Genomic DNA, 15,692 nt, shown 5'->3' with positions numbered 1-15,692 from the left:
ATGTTCCCGTTAAAAATGTAATCTGCTGAGTTTGGTGGTTTCGTGGAGATGCTGGAGATTGAACCCAGGTCCTCATTCAAGCAACCAACACTCTCTTCCGCTGAGCTACATCCCCTTTGATTGCAAGTAGTTGCGTTTGGGGATAGAGAAAAAGTGAGCCGACGGTAAAGAATGCTGTTTAGCCCCCTCACTGCGAAATCGCTTTTGCCTTCTCCACGATGTTCTCGTGGTTAGGATTCTGCGCTCTCACCGCCGCGTTTGTTCCCGGGGTTTGTTCCCGGTCAGGGAATAATTTGCTTCTGGGGAAACACTAGGCAAAAATCAAAAACTTGGCACAACTGCAGAAAAAGTTATCCTCGTGTGAGCCAGTGACCGAAGGATTGTTGCAATTTTAAGTACTCTCTGCTGCTCTACCAACATTCCTATCAAAGGTCAACAATCGAAGATTTTGGAACTCAGGGAAAGTTAATTTGTTTGTCAAGCGCATGTCAAAGTGCACCGCTGTCAAAACGTTGGCGTAAGCCACAAGAAAATACACAATCCTTCAAGCCGGATTTGAACCAGCGACCTAAGGATTTCTGCACTTTCACCTACAGTCCTCCGCTCTACCAACTGAGCTATTGAAGGTTGTCAGATTTAGACAAATGCCATCACCTAGATGGTCATAAGTGCTGCAGGCACATATGTTCCTGTTAAAAATGTAATCTGCTGAGTTTGGTGGTTTCGTGGAGATGCTGGAGATTGAACCCAGGTCCTCATTCAAGCAACCAACACTCTCTTCCGATGAGCTACATCCCCTTTGATTGCAAGTAGTTGCGTTTGGGGATAGAGAAAAAGTGAGCCGACGGTAAAGAATGCTGTTTAGCCCCCTCACTGCGAAATCGCTTTTGCCTTCTCCACGATGTTCTAGTGGTTAGGATTCTGCGCTCTTACCGCCGCGTCCCGGGGTTTGTTCCCGGTCAGGGAATAATTTGCTTCTGGGGAAACACTAGGCAAAAATCAAAAACTTGGCACAACTGCAGAAAAAGTTATCCTCGTGTGAGCCAGTGACCGAAGGATTGTTGCAATTTTAAGTACTCTCTGCTGTTCTAGCAACATTCCTATCAAAGGTAAACAATTGATGATTTCGGGCACTCAGGGAAAGTTAATTTGTTTGTCAAGCACATGTCAAAGTGCACTGCTGTCAAAACGTTGGCGTAAGCCACAAGAAAATACACAATCCTTCGAGCCGGATTTGAACCAGCGACCTAAGGATTGCTGCACTTTCACCTACAGTCCTCCGCTCTACCAACTGAGCTATCGAAGGTTGTCAGATTTAGACAAATGCCATCACCTAGATGGTCAGAAGTGCTGCAGACACATATGTTCCCGTTAAAAAAGTAATCTGCTGAGTTTGGTGGTTTCGTGGAGATGCTGGAGATTGAACCCAGGTCCTCATTCAAGCAACCAACACTCTCTTCCGCTGAGCTACATCCCCTTTGATTGCAAGTAGTTGGCTTTGGGGATAGAGAAAAAGTGAGCCGACGGTAAAGAATGCTGTTTAGCCCCCTCACTGCGAAATCGCTTTTGCCTTCTCCACGATGTTCTCGTGGTTAGGATTCTGCGCTCTCACCGCCGCGTCCCGGGGTTTGTTCCCGGTCAGGGAATAATTTGCTTCTGGGGAAACACTAGGCAAAAATCAAAAACTTGGCACAACTGCAGAAAAAGTTATCCTCGTGTGAGCCAGTGACCGAAGGATTGTTGCAATTTTAAGTACTCTCTGCTGCTCTACCAACATTCCTATCAAAGGTCAACAATCGAAGATTTTGGAACTCAGGGAAAGTTAATTTGTTTGTCAAGCGCATGTCAAAGTGCACCGCTGTCAAAACGTTGGCGTAAGCCACAAGAAAATACTCAATCCTTCAAGCCGGATTTGAACCAGCGACCTAAGGATTGCTGCACTTTCACCTACAGTCCTCCGGTCTACCAACTGAGCTATTGAAGGTTGTCAGATTTAGACAAATGCCATCACCTAGATGGTCATAAGTGCTGCAGGCACATATGTTCCTGTTAAAAATGTAATCTGCTGAGTTTGGTGGTTTCGTGGAGATGCTGGAGATTGAACCCAGGTCCTCATTCAAGCAACCAACACTCTCTTCCGATGAGCTACATCCCCTTTGATTGCAAGTAGTTGCGTTTGGGGATAGAGAAAAAGTGAGCCGACGGTAAAGAATGCTGTTTAGCCCCCTCACTGCGAAATCGCTTTTGCCTTCTCCACGATGTTCTAGTGGTTAGGATTCTGCGCTCTTACCGCCGCGTCCCGGGGTTTGTTCCCGGTCAGGGAATAATTTGCTTCTGGGGAAACACTAGGCAAAAATCAAAAACTTGGCACAACTGCAGAAAAAGTTATCCTCGTGTGAGCCAGTGACCGAAGGATTGTTGCAATTTTAAGTACTCTCTGCTGTTCTAGCAACATTCCTATCAAAGGTAAACAATTGATGATTTCGGGCACTCAGGGAAAGTTAATTTGTTTGTCAAGCACATGTCAAAGTGCACTGCTGTCAAAACGTTGGCGTAAGCCACAAGAAAATACACAATCCTTCGAGCCGGATTTGAACCAGCGACCTAAGGATTGCTGCACTTTCACCTACAGTCCTCGGCTCTACCAACTGAGCTATCGAAGGTTGTCAGATTTAGACAAATGCCATCAACTAGATGGTCAGAAGTGCTGCAGACACATATGTTCCCGTTAAAAAAGTAATCTGCTGAGTTTGGTGGTTTCGTGGAGATGCTGGAGATTGAACCCAGGTCCTCATTCAAGCAACCAACACTCTCTTCCGCTGAGCTACATCCCCTTTGATTGCAAGTAGTTGGCTTTGGGGATAGAGAAAAAGTGAGCCGACGGTAAAGAATGCTGTTTAGCCCCCTCACTGCGAAATCGCTTTTGCCTTCTCCACGATGTTCTAGTGGTTAGGATTCTGCGCTCTTACCGCCGCGTCCCGGGGTTTGTTCCCGGTCAGGGAATAATTTGCTTCTGGGGAAACACTAGGCAAAAATCAAAAACTTGGCACAACTGCAGAAAAAGTTATCCTCGTGTGAGCCGGTGACCGAAGGATTGTTGCAAGTTTAAGTACTCTCTGCTGTTCTAGCAACATTCCTATCAAAGGTCAACAATTGATGATTTCGGCACTCAGGGAAAGTTAATTTGTTTGTCAAGCACATGTCAAAGTGCACTGCTGTCAAAACGTTGGCGTAAGCCACAAGAAAATACACAATCCTTCGAGCCGGATTTGAACCAGCGACCTAAGGATTGCTGCGCTTTCACCTACAGTCCTCCGCTCTACCAACTGAGCTATCGAAGGTTGGCTAGATTTAGACAAATGCCATCACCTAGATGGTCAGAAGTGCTGCAGACACATATGTTCCCGTTAAAAATGTAATCTGCTGAGTTTGGTGGTTTCGTGGAGATGCTGGAGATTGAACCCAGGTCCTCATTCAAGCAACCAACAATCTCTTCCGCTGAGCTACATCCCCTTTGATTGCAAGTAGTTGCGTTTGGGGATAGAGAAAAAGTGAGCCGACGGTAAAGAATGCTGTTTAGCCCCCTCACTGCGAAATCGCTTTTGCCTTCTCCACGATGTTCTAGTGGTTAGGATTCTGCGCTCTTACCGCCGCGTCCCGGGGTTTGTTTCCCGGTCAGGGAATAATTTGCTTCTGGGGAAACACTAGGCAAAAATCAAAAACTTGGCACAACTGCAGAAAAAGTTATCCTCGTGTGAGCCAGTGACCGAAGGATTGTTGCAATTTTAAGTACTCTCTGCTGCTCTACCAACATTCCTATCAAAGGTCAACAATCGAAGATTTTGGAACTCAGGGAAAGTTAATTTGTTTGTCAAGCGCATGTCAAAGTGCACCGCTGTCAAAACGTTGGCGTAAGCCACAAGAAAATACTCAATCTTTCAAGCCGGATTTGAACCAGCGACCTAAGGATTGCTGCACTTTCACCTACAGTCCTCCGCTCTACCAACTGAGCTATTGAAGGTTGTCGGATTTAGACAAATGCCATCACCTAGATGGTCATAAGTGCTGCAGGCACATATGTTCCTGTTAAAAATGTAATCTGCTGAGTTTGGTGGTTTCGTGGAGATGCTGGAGATTGAACCCAGGTCCTCATTCAAGCAACCAACACTCTCTTCCGATGAGCTACATCCCCTTTGATTGCAAGTAGTTGCGTTTGGGGATAGAGAAAAAGTGAGCCGACGGTAAAGAATGCTGTTTAGCCCCCTCACTGCGAAATCGCTTTTGCCTTCTCCACGATGTTCTAGTGGTTAGGATTCTGCGCTCTTACCGCCGCGTCCCGGGGTTTGTTCCCGGTCAGGGAATAATTTGCTTCTGGGGAAACACTAGGCAAAAATCAAAAACTTGGCACAACTGCAGAAAAAGTTATCCTCGTGTGAGCCAGTGACCGAAGGATTGTTGCAATTTTAAGTACTCTCTGCTGTTCTAGCAACATTCCTATCAAAGGTAAACAATTGATGATTTCGGGCACTCAGGGAAAGTTAATTTGTTTGTCAAGCACATGTCAAAGTGCACTGCTGTCAAAACGTTGGCGTAAGCCACAAGAAAATACACAATCCTTCGAGCCGGATTTGAACCAGCGACCTAAGGATTGCTGCACTTTCACCTACAGTCCTCGGCTCTACCAACTGAGCTATCGAAGGTTGTCAGATTTAGACAAATGCCATCAACTAGATGGTCAGAAGTGCTGCAGACACATATGTTCCCGTTAAAAAAGTAATCTGCTGAGTTTGGTGGTTTCGTGGAGATGCTGGAGATTGAACCCAGGTCCTCATTCAAGCAACCAACACTCTCTTCCGCTGAGCTACATCCCCTTTGATTGCAAGTAGTTGGCTTTGGGGATAGAGAAAAAGTGAGCCGACGGTAAAGAATGCTGTTTAGCCCCCTCACTGCGAAATCGCTTTTGCCTTCTCCACGATGTTCTAGTGGTTAGGATTCTGCGCTCTTACCGCCGCGTCCCGGGGTTTGTTCCCGGTCAGGGAATAATTTGCTTCTGGGGAAACACTAGGCAAAAATCAAAAACTTGGCACAACTGCAGAAAAAGTTATCCTCGTGTGAGCCAGTGACCGAAGGATTGTTGCAAATTTAAGTACTCTCTGCTGCTCTACCAACATTCCTATCAAAGGTCAACAATTGAAGATTTCAGCACTCAGGGAAAGTTAATTTGTTTGTCAAGCACATGTCAAAGTGCACTGCTGTCAAAACGTTGGCTTAAGCCACAAGAAAATACACAATCCTTCGAGACGGATTTGAACCAGCGACCTAAGGATTGCTGCACTTTCACCTACAGTCCTCCGCTCTACCAACTGAGCTATCGAAGGTTGTCAGATTTAGACAAATGCCATCACCTAGATGGTCATAAGTGCTGCAGGCACATATGTTCCCGTTAAAAATGTAATCTGCTGAGTTTGGTGGTTTCGTGGAGATGCTGGAGATTGAACCCAGGTCCTCATTCAAGCAACCAACACTCTCTTCCGCTGAGCTACATCCCCTTTGATTGCAAGTAGTTGCGTTTGGGGATAGAGAAAAAGTGAGCCGACGGTAAAGAATGCTGTTTAGCCCCCTCACTGCGAAATCGCTTTTGCCTTCTCCACGATGTTCTCGTGGTTAGGATTCTGCGCTCTCACCGCCGCGTCCCGGGGTTTGTTCCCGGTCAGGGAATAATTTGCTTCTGGGGAAACACTAGGCAAAAATCTAAAACTTGGCACAACTGCAGAAAAAGTTATCCTCGTGTGAGCCAGTGACCGAAGGATTGTTGCAATTTTAAGTACTCTCTGCTGCTCTACCAACATTCCTATCAAAGGTCAACAATCGAAGATTTTGGAACTCAGGGAAAGTTAATTTGTTTGTCAAGCGCATGTCAAAGTGCACCGCTGTCAAAACGTTGGCGTAAGCCACAAGAAAATACTCAATCCTTCAAGCCGGATTTGAACCAGCGACCTAAGGATTGCTGCACTTTCACCTACAGTCCTCCGCTCTACCAACTGAGCTATTGAAGGTTGTCAGATTTAGACAAATGCCATCACCTAGATGGTCATAAGTGCTGCAGGCACATATGTTCCTGTTAAAAATGTAATCTGCTGAGTTTGGTGGTTTCGTGGAGATGCTGGAGATTGAACCCAGGTCCTCATTCAAGCAACCAACACTCTCTTCCGATGAGCTACATCCCCTTTGATTGCAAGTAGTTGCGTTTGGGGATAGAGAAAAAGTGAGCCGACGGTAAAGAATGTTGTTTAGCCCCCTCACTGTGAAATCGCTTTTGCCTTCTCCACGATGTTCTAGTGGTTAGGATTCTGCGCTCTTACCGCCGCGTCCCGGGGTTTGTTCCCGGTCAGGGAATAATTTGCTTCTGGGGAAACACTAGGCAAAAATCAAAAACTTGGCACAACTGCAGAAAAAGTTATCCTCGTGTGAGCCAGTGACCGAAGGATTGTTGCAATTTTAAGTACTCTCTGCTGTTCTAGCAACATTCCTATCAAAGGTAAACAATTGATGATTTCGGGCACTCAGGGAAAGTTAATTTGTTTGTCAAGCACATGTCAAAGTGCACTGCTGTCAAAACGTTGGCGTAAGCCACAAGAAAATACACAATCCTTCGAGCCGGATTTGAACCAGCGACCTAAGGATTGCTGCACTTTCACCTACAGTCCTCCGCTCTACCAACTGAGCTATCGAAGGTTGTCAGATTTAGACAAATGCCATCAACTAGATGGTCAGAAGTGCTGCAGACACATATGTTCCCGTTAAAAAAGTAATCTGCTGAGTTTGGTGGTTTCGTGGAGATGCTGGAGATTGAACCCAGGTCCTCATTCAAGCAACCAACACTCTCTTCCGCTGAGCTACATCCCCTTTGATTGCAAGTAGTTGGCTTTGGGGATAGAGAAAAAGTGAGCCGACGGTAAAGAATGCTGTTTAGCCCCCTCACTGCGAAATCGCTTTTGCCTTCTCCACGATGTTCTAGTGGTTAGGATTCTGCGCTCTTACCGCCGCGTCCCGGGGTTTGTTCCCGGTCAGGGAATAATTTGCTTCTGGGGAAACACTAGGCAAAAATCAAAAACTTGGCACAACTGCAGAAAAAGTTATCCTCGTGTGAGCCAGTGACCGAAGGATTGTTGCAAATTTAAGTACTCTCTGCTGCTCTACCAACATTCCTATCAAAGGTCAACAATTGAAGATTTCAGCACTCAGGGAAAGTTAATTTGTTTGTCAAGCACATGTCAAAGTGCACTGCTGTCAAAACGTTGGCTTAAGCCACAAGAAAATACACAATCCTTCGAGCCGGATTTGAACCAGCGACCTAAGGATTGCTGCACTTTCACCTACAGTCCTCCGCTCTACCAACTGAGCTATCGAAGGTTGTCAGATTTAGACAAATGCCATCACCTAGATGGTCATAAGTGCTGCAGGCACATATGTTCCCGTTAAAAATGTAATCTGCTGAGTTTGGTGGTTTCGTGGAGATGCTGGAGATTGAACCCAGGTCCTCATTCAAGCAACCAACACTCTCTTCCGCTGAGCTACATCCCCTTTGATTGCAAGTAGTTGCGTTTGGGGATAGAGAAAAAGTGAGCCGACGGTAAAGAATGCTGTTTAGCCCCCTCACTGCGAAATCGCTTTTGCCTTCTCCACGATGTTCTCGTGGTTAGGATTCTGCGCTCTCACCGCCGCGTCCCGGGGTTTGTTCCCGGTCAGGGAATAATTTGCTTCTGGGGAAACACTAGGCAAAAATCTAAAACTTGGCACAACTGCAGAAAAAGTTATCCTCGTGTGAGCCAGTGACCGAAGGATTGTTGCAATTTTAAGTACTCTCTGCTGCTCTACCAACATTCCTATCAAAGGTCAACAATCGAAGATTTTGGAACTCAGGGAAAGTTAATTTGTTTGTCAAGCGCATGTCAAAGTGCACCGCTGTCAAAACGTTGGCGTAAGCCACAAGAAAATACTCAATCCTTCAAGCCGGATTTGAACCAGCGACCTAAGGATTGCTGCACTTTCACCTACAGTCCTCCGCTCTACCAACTGAGCTATTGAAGGTTGTCAGATTTAGACAAATGCCATCACCTAGATGGTCATAAGTGCTGCAGGCACATATGTTCCTGTTAAAAATGTAATCTGCTGAGTTTGGTGGTTTCGTGGAGATGCTGGAGATTGAACCCAGGTCCTCATTCAAGCAACCAACACTCTCTTCCGCTGAGCTACATCCCCTTTGATTGCAAGTAGTTGGCTTTGGGGATAGAGAAAAAGTGAGCCGACGGTAAAGAATGCTGTTTAGCCCCCTCACTGCGAAATCGCTTTTGCCTTCTCCACGATGTTCTAGTGGTTAGGATTCTGCGCTCTTACCGCCGCGTCCCGGGGTTTGTTCCCGGTCAGGGAATAATTTGCTTCTGGGGAAACACTAGGCAAAAATCAAAAACTTGGCACAACTGCAGAAAAAGTTATCCTCGTGTGAGCCGGTGACCGAAGGATTGTTGCAAGTTTAAGTACTCTCTGCTGTTCTAGCAACATTCCTATCAAAGGTCAACAATTGATGATTTCGGCACTCAGGGAAAGTTAATTTGTTTGTCAAGCACATGTCAAAGTGCACTGCTGTCAAAACGTTGGCGTAAGCCACAAGAAAATACACAATCCTTCGAGCCGGATTTGAACCAGCGACCTAAGGATTGCTGGACTTTCACCTACAGTCCTCCACTCTACCAACTGAGCTATCGAAGGTTGTCAGATTTAGACAAATGCCATCACCTAGATGGTCAGAAGTGCTGCAGACACATATGTTCCCGTTAAAAATGTAATCTGCTGAGTTTGGTGGTTTCGTGGAGATGCTGGAGATTGAACCCAGGTCCTCATTCAAGCAACCAACACTCTCTTCCGCTGAGCTACATCCCCTTTGATTGCAAGTAGTTGCGTTTGGGGATAGAGAAAAAGTGAGCCGACGGTAAAGAATGCTGTTTAGCCCCCTCACTGCGAAATCGCTTTTGCCTTCTCCACGATGTTCTAGTGGTTAGGATTCTGCGCTCTTACCGCCGCGTCCCGGGGTTTGTTTCCCGTCAGGGAATAATTTGCTTCTGGGGAAACACTAGGCAAAAATCAAAAACTTGGCACAACTGCAGAAAAAGTTATCCTCGTGTGAGCCAGTGACCGAAGGATTTTTGCAATTTTAAGTACTCTCTGCTGCTCTACCAACCTTCCTATCAAAGGTCAACAATTGAAGATTTCGGCACTCAGGGAAAGTTAATTTGTTTGTCAAGCACATGTCAAAGAGCACTGCTGTCAAAACGTTGGCGTAAGCCACAAGAAAATACACAATCCTTCGAGCCGGATTTGAAACAGCGACCTAAGGATTGCTGCACTTTCACCTACAGTCCTCCGCTCTACCAACTGAGCTATCGAAGGTTGTCTAATTTAGACAAATGCCATCACCTAGATGGTCAGAAGGACGGCAGACACATATGTTCCCGTTAAAAATGTAATCTGCTGAGTTTGGTGGTTTCGTGGAGATGCTGGAGATTGAACCCAGGTCCTCATTCAAGCAACCAACACTCTCTTCCGCTGAGCTACATCCCCTTTGATTGCAAGTAGTTGCGTTTGGGGATAGAGAAAAAGTGAGCCGACGGTAAAGAATGCTGTTTAGCCCCCTCACTGCGAAATCGCTTTTGCCTTCTCCACGATGTTCTAGTGGTTAGGATTCTGCGCTCTTACCGCCGCGTCCCGGGGTTTGTTCCCGGTCAGGGAATAATTTGCTTCTGGGGAAACACTAGGCAAAAATCAAAAACTTGGCACAACTGCAGAAAAAGTTATCCTCGTGTGAGCCAGTGACCGAAGGATTGTTGCAAATTTAAGTACTCTCTGCTGCTCTACCAACATTCCTATCAAAGGTCAACAATTGAAGATTTCAGCACTCAGGGAAAGTTAATTTGTTTGTCAAGCACATGTCAAAGTGCACTGCTGTCAAAACGTTGGCTTAAGCCACAAGAAAATACACAATCCTTCGAGCCGGATTTGAACCAGCGACCTAAGGATTGCTGCACTTTCACCTACAGTCCTCCGCTCTACCAACTGAGCTATCGAAGGTTGTCTGATAGAGACAAATGCCATCACCTAGATTGTCAGAATTGCTGCAGACACGTATGTTCCCGTTAAAAATGTAATCTGCTGAGTTTGGTGGTTTCGTGGAGATGCTGGAGATTGAACCCAGGTCCTCATTCAAGCAACCAACACTCTCTTCCGCTGAGCTACATCCCCTTTGATTGCAAGTAGTTGCGTTTGGGGAAAGAGAAAAAGTGAGCCGACGGTAAAGAATGCTGTTTAGCCCCCTCACTGCGAAATCGCTTTTGACTTCTCCACGATGTTCTAGTGGTTAGGATTCTGCGCTCTTACCGCCGCGTCCCGGGGTTTGTTCCCGGTCAGGGAATAATTTGCTTCTGGGGAAACACTAGGCAAAAATCAAAAACTTGGCACAACTGCAGAAAAAGTTATCCTCGTGTGAGCCAGTGACCGAAGGATTGTTGCAATTTTAAGTACTCTCTGCTGCTCTACCAACATTCCTATCAAAGGTCAACAATTGAAGATTTCGGCACTCAGGGAAAGTTAATTTGTTTGTCAAGCACATGTCAAAGTGCACTGCTGTCAAAACGTTGGCGTAAGCCACAAGAAAATACACAATCCTTCGAGCCGGATTTGAACCAGCGACCTAAGGATTGCTGCGCTTTCACCTACAGTCCTCCGCTCTACCAAATGAGCTATCGAAGGTTGTCTAATTTAGACAAATGCCATCACCTAGATGGTCTGAAGTGCTGCAGACACATATGTTCCCGTTAAAAATGTAATCTGCTGAGTTTGGTGGTTTCGTGGAGATGCTGGAGATTGAATCCAGGTCCTCATTCAAGCAACCAACACTCTCTTCCGCTGAGCTACATCCCCTTTGATTGCAAGTGGTTGCGTTTGGGGATAGAGAAAAAGTGAGCCGACGGTAAAGAATGCTGTTTAGCCCCATCACTGCGAAATCGCTTTTGCCTTCTCCACGATGTTCTAGTGGTTAGGATTCGGCGCTCTCACCGCCGCATCCCGGGGTTTGTTCCCGGTCAGGGAATAATTTGCTTCTGGGGAAACACTAGGCAAAAATCAAAAACTTGGCACAACTGCAGAAAAAGTTATCCTCGTGTGAGCCAGTGACCGAAGGATTGTTGCAATTTTAAGTACTCTCTGCTGCTCTACCAACATTCCTATCAAAGGTCAACAATCGAAGATTTTGGAACTCAGGGAAAGTTAATTTGTTTGTCAAGCGCATGTCAAAGTGCACCGCTGTCAAAACGTTGGCGTAAGCCACAAGAAAATACTCAATCCTTCAAGCCGGATTTGAACCAGCGACCTAAGGATTGCTGCACTTTCACCTACAGTCCTCCGCTCTACCAACTGAGCTATTGAAGGTTGTCAGATTTAGACAAATGCCATCACCTAGATGGTCATAAGTGCTGCAGGCACATATGTTCCTGTTAAAAATGTAATCTGCTGAGTTTGGTGGTTTCGTGGAGATGCTGGAGATTGAACCCAGGTCCTCATTCAAGCAACCAACACTCTCTTCCGATGAGCTACATCCCCTTTGATTGCAAGTAGTTGCGTTTGGGGATAGAGAAAAAGTGAGCCGACGGTAAAGAATGCTGTTTAGCCCCCTCACTGCGAAATCGCTTTTGCCTTCTCCACGATGTTCTAGTGGTTAGGATTCTGCGCTCTTACCGCCGCGTCCCGGGGTTTGTTCCCGGTCAGGGAATAATTTGCTTCTGGGGAAACACTAGGCAAAAATCAAAAACTTGGCACAACTGCAGAAAAAGTTATCCTCGTGTGAGCCAGTGACCGAAGGATTGTTGCAATTTTAAGTACTCTCTGCTGTTCTAGCAACATTCCTATCAAAGGTAAACAATTGATGATTTCGGGCACTCAGGGAAAGTTAATTTGTTTGTCAAGCACATGTCAAAGTGCACTGCTGTCAAAACGTTGGCGTAAGCCACAAGAAAATACACAATCCTTCGAGCCGGATTTGAACCAGCGACCTAAGGATTGCTGCACTTTCACCTACAGTCCTCGGCTCTACCAACTGAGCTATCGAAGGTTGTCAGATTTAGACAAATGCCATCAACTAGATGGTCAGAAGTGCTGCAGACACATATGTTCCCGTTAAAAAAGTAATCTGCTGAGTTTGGTGGTTTCGTGGAGATGCTGGAGATTGAACCCAGGTCCTCATTCAAGCAACCAACACTCTCTTCCGCTGAGCTACATCCCCTTTGATTGCAAGTAGTTGGCTTTGGGGATAGAGAAAAAGTGAGCCGACGGTAAAGAATGCTGTTTAGCCCCCTCACTGCGAAATCGCTTTTGCCTTCTCCACGATGTTCTAGTGGTTAGGATTCTGCGCTCTTACCGCCGCGTCCCGGGGTTTGTTCCCGGTCAGGGAATAATTTGCTTCTGGGGAAACACTAGGCAAAAATCAAAAACTTGGCACAACTGCAGAAAAAGTTATCCTCGTGTGAGCCAGTGACCGAAGGATTGTTGCAAATTTAAGTACTCTCTGCTGCTCTACCAACATTCCTATCAAAGGTCAACAATTGAAGATTTCAGCACTCAGGGAAAGTTAATTTGTTTGTCAAGCACATGTCAAAGTGCACTGCTGTCAAAACGTTGGCTTAAGCCACAAGAAAACACACAATCCTTCGAGACGGATTTGAACCAGCGACCTAAGGATTGCTGCACTTTCACCTACAGTCCTCCGCTCTACCAACTGAGCTATCGAAGGTTGTCAGATTTAGACAAATGCCATCACCTAGATGGTCATAAGTGCTGCAGGCACATATGTTCCCGTTAAAAATGTAATCTGCTGAGTTTGGTGGTTTCGTGGAGATGCTGGAGATTGAACCCAGGTCCTCATTCAAGCAACCAACACTCTCTTCCGCTGAGCTACATCCCCTTTGATTGCAAGTAGTTGCGTTTGGGGATAGAGAAAAAGTGAGCCGACGGTAAAGAATGCTGTTTAGCCCCCTCACTGCGAAATCGCTTTTGCCTTCTCCACGATGTTCTCGTGGTTAGGATTCTGCGCTCTCACCGCCGCGTCCCGGGGTTTGTTCCCGGTCAGGGAATAATTTGCTTCTGGGGAAACACTAGGCAAAAATCTAAAACTTGGCACAACTGCAGAAAAAGTTATCCTCGTGTGAGCCAGTGACCGAAGGATTGTTGCAATTTTAAGTACTCTCTGCTGCTCTACCAACATTCCTATCAAAGGTCAACAATCGAAGATTTTGGAACTCAGGGAAAGTTAATTTGTTTGTCAAGCGCATGTCAAAGTGCACCGCTGTCAAAACGTTGGCGTAAGCCACAAGAAAATACTCAATCCTTCAAGCCGGATTTGAACCAGAGACCTAAGGATTGCTGCACTTTCACCTACAGTCCTCCGCTCTACCAACTGAGCTATTGAAGGTTGTCAGATTTAGACAAATGCCATCACCTAGATGGTCATAAGTGCTGCAGGCACATATGTTCCTGTTAAAAATGTAATCTGCTGAGTTTGGTGGTTTCGTGGAGATGCTGGAGATTGAACCCAGGTCCTCATTCAAGCAACCAACACTCTCTTCCGCTGAGCTACATCCCCTTCTATTGCAAGTAGTTGGCTTTGGGGATAGAGAAAAAGTGAGCCGACGGTAAAGAATGCTGTTTAGCCCCCTCACTGCGAAATCGCTTTTGCCTTCTCCACGATGTTCTAGTGGTTAGGATTCTGCGCTCTTACCGCCGCGTCCCGGGGTTTGTTCCCGGTCAGGGAATAATTTGCTTCTGGGGAAACACTAGGCAAAAATCAAAAACTTGGCACAACTGCAGAAAAAGTTATCCTCGTGTGAGCCAGTGACCGAAGGATTGTTGCAAATTTAAGTACTCTCTGCTGCTCTACCAACATTCCTATCAAAGGTCAACAATTGAAGATTTCAGCACTCAGGGAAAGTTAATTTGTTTGTCAAGCACATGTCAAAGTGCACTGCTGTCAAAACGTTGGCTTAAGCCACAAGAAAATACACAATCCTTCGAGCCGGATTTGAACCAGCGACCTAAGGATTGCTGCACTTTCACCTACAGTCCTCCGCTCTACCAACTGAGCTATCGAAGGTTGTCAGATTTAGACAAATGCCATCACCTAGATGGTCATAAGTGCTGCAGGCACATATGTTCCCGTTAAAAATGTAATCTGCTGAGTTTGGTGGTTTCGTGGAGATGCTGGAGATTGAACCCAGGTCCTCATTCAAGCAACCAACACTCTCTTCCGCTGAGCTACATCCCCTTTGATTGCAAGTAGTTGCGTTTGGGGATAGAGAAAAAGTGAGCCGACGGTAAAGAATGCTGTTTAGCCCCCTCACTGCGAAATCGCTTTTGCCATCTCCACGATGTTCTCGTGGTTAGGATTCTGCGCTCTCACCGCCGCGTCCCGGGGTTTGTTCCCGGTCAGGGAATAATTTGCTTCTGGGGAAACACTAGGCAAAAATCAAAAACTTGGCACAACTGCAGAAAAAGTTATCCTCGTGTGAGCCGGTGACCGAAGGATTGTTGCAAGTTTAAGTACTCTCTGCTGTTCTAGCAACATTCCTATCAAAGGTCAACAATTGATGATTTCGGCACTCAGGGAAAGTTAATTTGTTTGTCAAGCACATGTCAAAGTGCACTGCTGTCAAAACGTTGGCGTAAGCCACAAGAAAATACACAATCCTTCGAGCCGGATTTGAACCAGCGACCTAAGGATTGCTGCACTTTCACCTACAGTCCTCCGCTCTACCAACTGAGCTATCGAAGGTTGTCAGATTTAGACAAATGCCATCACCTAGATGGTCAGAAGTGCTGCAGACACATATGTTCCCGTTAAAAATGTAATCTGCTGAGTTTGGTGGTTTCGTGGAGATGCTGGAGATTGAACCCAGGTCCTCATTCAAGCAACCAACACTCTCTTCCGCTGAGCTACATCCCCTTTGATTGCAAGTAGTTGCGTTTGGGGATAGAGAAAAAGTGAGCCGACGGTAAAGAATGCTGTTTAGCCCCCTCACTGCGAAATCGCTTTTGCCTTCTCCACGATGTTCTAGTGGTTAGGATTCTGCGCTCTTACCGCCGCGTCCCGGGGTTTGTTTCCCGTCAGGGAATAATTTGCTTCTGGGGAAACACTAGGCAAAAATCAAAAACTTGGCACAACTGCAGAAAAAGTTATCCTCGTGTGAGCCAGTGACCGAAGGATTTTTGCAATTTTAAGTACTCTCTGCTGCTCTACCAACCTTCCTATCAAAGGTCAACAATTGAAGATTTCGGCACTCAGGGAAAGTTAATTTCTTTGTCAAGCACATGTCAAAGAGCACTGCTGTCAAAACGTTGGCGTAAGCCACAAGAAAATACACAATCCTTCGAGCCGGATTTGAAACAGCGACCTAAGGATTGCTGCACTTTCACCTACAGTCCTCCGCTCTACCAACTGAGCTATCGAAGGTTGTCTAATTTAGACAAATGCCATCACCTAGATGGTCAGAAGGACGGCAGACACATATGTTCCCGTTAAAAATGTAATCTGCTGAGTTTGGTGGTTTCGTGGAGATGCTGGAGATTGAAACCAGGTCCTCATTCAAGCAACC

General features: G+C 46.1%; 22 non-coding genes across 22 annotated transcripts; all 22 read right to left on the bottom strand.

Annotated features, from left to right (window-relative positions):
- Positions 1-540: 540 nt before the first annotated feature.
- On the bottom strand, positions 541-627 carry trnay-gua (transfer RNA tyrosine (anticodon GUA)). Its single transcript is given in 2 exon segments — positions 541-576; positions 591-627. It is a non-coding gene; the product is annotated as a tRNA-Tyr (tRNA).
- Positions 628-1,219: 592 nt separating this feature from the next.
- Positions 1,220-1,306, bottom strand: trnay-gua (transfer RNA tyrosine (anticodon GUA)). Its single transcript is given in 2 exon segments — positions 1,220-1,255; positions 1,270-1,306. It is a non-coding gene; the product is annotated as a tRNA-Tyr (tRNA).
- Positions 1,307-1,897: 591 nt separating this feature from the next.
- Positions 1,898-1,984, bottom strand: trnay-gua (transfer RNA tyrosine (anticodon GUA)). The gene is given in 2 exon segments: positions 1,898-1,933; positions 1,948-1,984. It is a non-coding gene; the product is annotated as a tRNA-Tyr (tRNA).
- A 592-nt stretch (positions 1,985-2,576) lies between these two features.
- Positions 2,577-2,663, bottom strand: trnay-gua (transfer RNA tyrosine (anticodon GUA)). Its single transcript is given in 2 exon segments — positions 2,577-2,612; positions 2,627-2,663. It is a non-coding gene; the product is annotated as a tRNA-Tyr (tRNA).
- Positions 2,664-3,254: 591 nt separating this feature from the next.
- On the bottom strand, positions 3,255-3,341 carry trnay-gua (transfer RNA tyrosine (anticodon GUA)). The gene is given in 2 exon segments: positions 3,255-3,290; positions 3,305-3,341. It is a non-coding gene; the product is annotated as a tRNA-Tyr (tRNA).
- A 593-nt stretch (positions 3,342-3,934) lies between these two features.
- trnay-gua (transfer RNA tyrosine (anticodon GUA)) lies at positions 3,935-4,021 on the bottom strand. Its single transcript is given in 2 exon segments — positions 3,935-3,970; positions 3,985-4,021. It is a non-coding gene; the product is annotated as a tRNA-Tyr (tRNA).
- Positions 4,022-4,613: 592 nt separating this feature from the next.
- trnay-gua (transfer RNA tyrosine (anticodon GUA)) lies at positions 4,614-4,700 on the bottom strand. Its single transcript is given in 2 exon segments — positions 4,614-4,649; positions 4,664-4,700. It is a non-coding gene; the product is annotated as a tRNA-Tyr (tRNA).
- Positions 4,701-5,291: 591 nt separating this feature from the next.
- On the bottom strand, positions 5,292-5,378 carry trnay-gua (transfer RNA tyrosine (anticodon GUA)). Its single transcript is given in 2 exon segments — positions 5,292-5,327; positions 5,342-5,378. It is a non-coding gene; the product is annotated as a tRNA-Tyr (tRNA).
- A 591-nt stretch (positions 5,379-5,969) lies between these two features.
- Positions 5,970-6,056, bottom strand: trnay-gua (transfer RNA tyrosine (anticodon GUA)). Its single transcript is given in 2 exon segments — positions 5,970-6,005; positions 6,020-6,056. It is a non-coding gene; the product is annotated as a tRNA-Tyr (tRNA).
- A 592-nt stretch (positions 6,057-6,648) lies between these two features.
- trnay-gua (transfer RNA tyrosine (anticodon GUA)) lies at positions 6,649-6,735 on the bottom strand. The gene is given in 2 exon segments: positions 6,649-6,684; positions 6,699-6,735. It is a non-coding gene; the product is annotated as a tRNA-Tyr (tRNA).
- Positions 6,736-7,326: 591 nt separating this feature from the next.
- Positions 7,327-7,413, bottom strand: trnay-gua (transfer RNA tyrosine (anticodon GUA)). The gene is given in 2 exon segments: positions 7,327-7,362; positions 7,377-7,413. It is a non-coding gene; the product is annotated as a tRNA-Tyr (tRNA).
- A 591-nt stretch (positions 7,414-8,004) lies between these two features.
- On the bottom strand, positions 8,005-8,091 carry trnay-gua (transfer RNA tyrosine (anticodon GUA)). The gene is given in 2 exon segments: positions 8,005-8,040; positions 8,055-8,091. It is a non-coding gene; the product is annotated as a tRNA-Tyr (tRNA).
- A 591-nt stretch (positions 8,092-8,682) lies between these two features.
- trnay-gua (transfer RNA tyrosine (anticodon GUA)) lies at positions 8,683-8,769 on the bottom strand. Its single transcript is given in 2 exon segments — positions 8,683-8,718; positions 8,733-8,769. It is a non-coding gene; the product is annotated as a tRNA-Tyr (tRNA).
- A 591-nt stretch (positions 8,770-9,360) lies between these two features.
- On the bottom strand, positions 9,361-9,447 carry trnay-gua (transfer RNA tyrosine (anticodon GUA)). The gene is given in 2 exon segments: positions 9,361-9,396; positions 9,411-9,447. It is a non-coding gene; the product is annotated as a tRNA-Tyr (tRNA).
- Positions 9,448-10,038: 591 nt separating this feature from the next.
- On the bottom strand, positions 10,039-10,125 carry trnay-gua (transfer RNA tyrosine (anticodon GUA)). The gene is given in 2 exon segments: positions 10,039-10,074; positions 10,089-10,125. It is a non-coding gene; the product is annotated as a tRNA-Tyr (tRNA).
- A 591-nt stretch (positions 10,126-10,716) lies between these two features.
- trnay-gua (transfer RNA tyrosine (anticodon GUA)) lies at positions 10,717-10,803 on the bottom strand. The gene is given in 2 exon segments: positions 10,717-10,752; positions 10,767-10,803. It is a non-coding gene; the product is annotated as a tRNA-Tyr (tRNA).
- Positions 10,804-11,394: 591 nt separating this feature from the next.
- On the bottom strand, positions 11,395-11,481 carry trnay-gua (transfer RNA tyrosine (anticodon GUA)). Its single transcript is given in 2 exon segments — positions 11,395-11,430; positions 11,445-11,481. It is a non-coding gene; the product is annotated as a tRNA-Tyr (tRNA).
- A 592-nt stretch (positions 11,482-12,073) lies between these two features.
- Positions 12,074-12,160, bottom strand: trnay-gua (transfer RNA tyrosine (anticodon GUA)). The gene is given in 2 exon segments: positions 12,074-12,109; positions 12,124-12,160. It is a non-coding gene; the product is annotated as a tRNA-Tyr (tRNA).
- A 591-nt stretch (positions 12,161-12,751) lies between these two features.
- Positions 12,752-12,838, bottom strand: trnay-gua (transfer RNA tyrosine (anticodon GUA)). Its single transcript is given in 2 exon segments — positions 12,752-12,787; positions 12,802-12,838. It is a non-coding gene; the product is annotated as a tRNA-Tyr (tRNA).
- Positions 12,839-14,107: 1,269 nt separating this feature from the next.
- On the bottom strand, positions 14,108-14,194 carry trnay-gua (transfer RNA tyrosine (anticodon GUA)). The gene is given in 2 exon segments: positions 14,108-14,143; positions 14,158-14,194. It is a non-coding gene; the product is annotated as a tRNA-Tyr (tRNA).
- Positions 14,195-14,785: 591 nt separating this feature from the next.
- Positions 14,786-14,872, bottom strand: trnay-gua (transfer RNA tyrosine (anticodon GUA)). Its single transcript is given in 2 exon segments — positions 14,786-14,821; positions 14,836-14,872. It is a non-coding gene; the product is annotated as a tRNA-Tyr (tRNA).
- A 591-nt stretch (positions 14,873-15,463) lies between these two features.
- Positions 15,464-15,550, bottom strand: trnay-gua (transfer RNA tyrosine (anticodon GUA)). The gene is given in 2 exon segments: positions 15,464-15,499; positions 15,514-15,550. It is a non-coding gene; the product is annotated as a tRNA-Tyr (tRNA).
- Between the last annotated feature and the right edge of the window lie 142 nt (positions 15,551-15,692).

Source organism: Salmo salar, chromosome 07 (genome assembly GCF_965601325.2).
Source record: "Salmo salar chromosome 07, fSalSal1, whole genome shotgun sequence".
NCBI lineage: Eukaryota > Metazoa > Chordata > Actinopteri > Salmoniformes > Salmonidae > Salmo > Salmo salar.
Note: the sequence above shows the minus strand (reverse complement) of the source record. Positions and strands in the feature narration are given on the sequence as shown.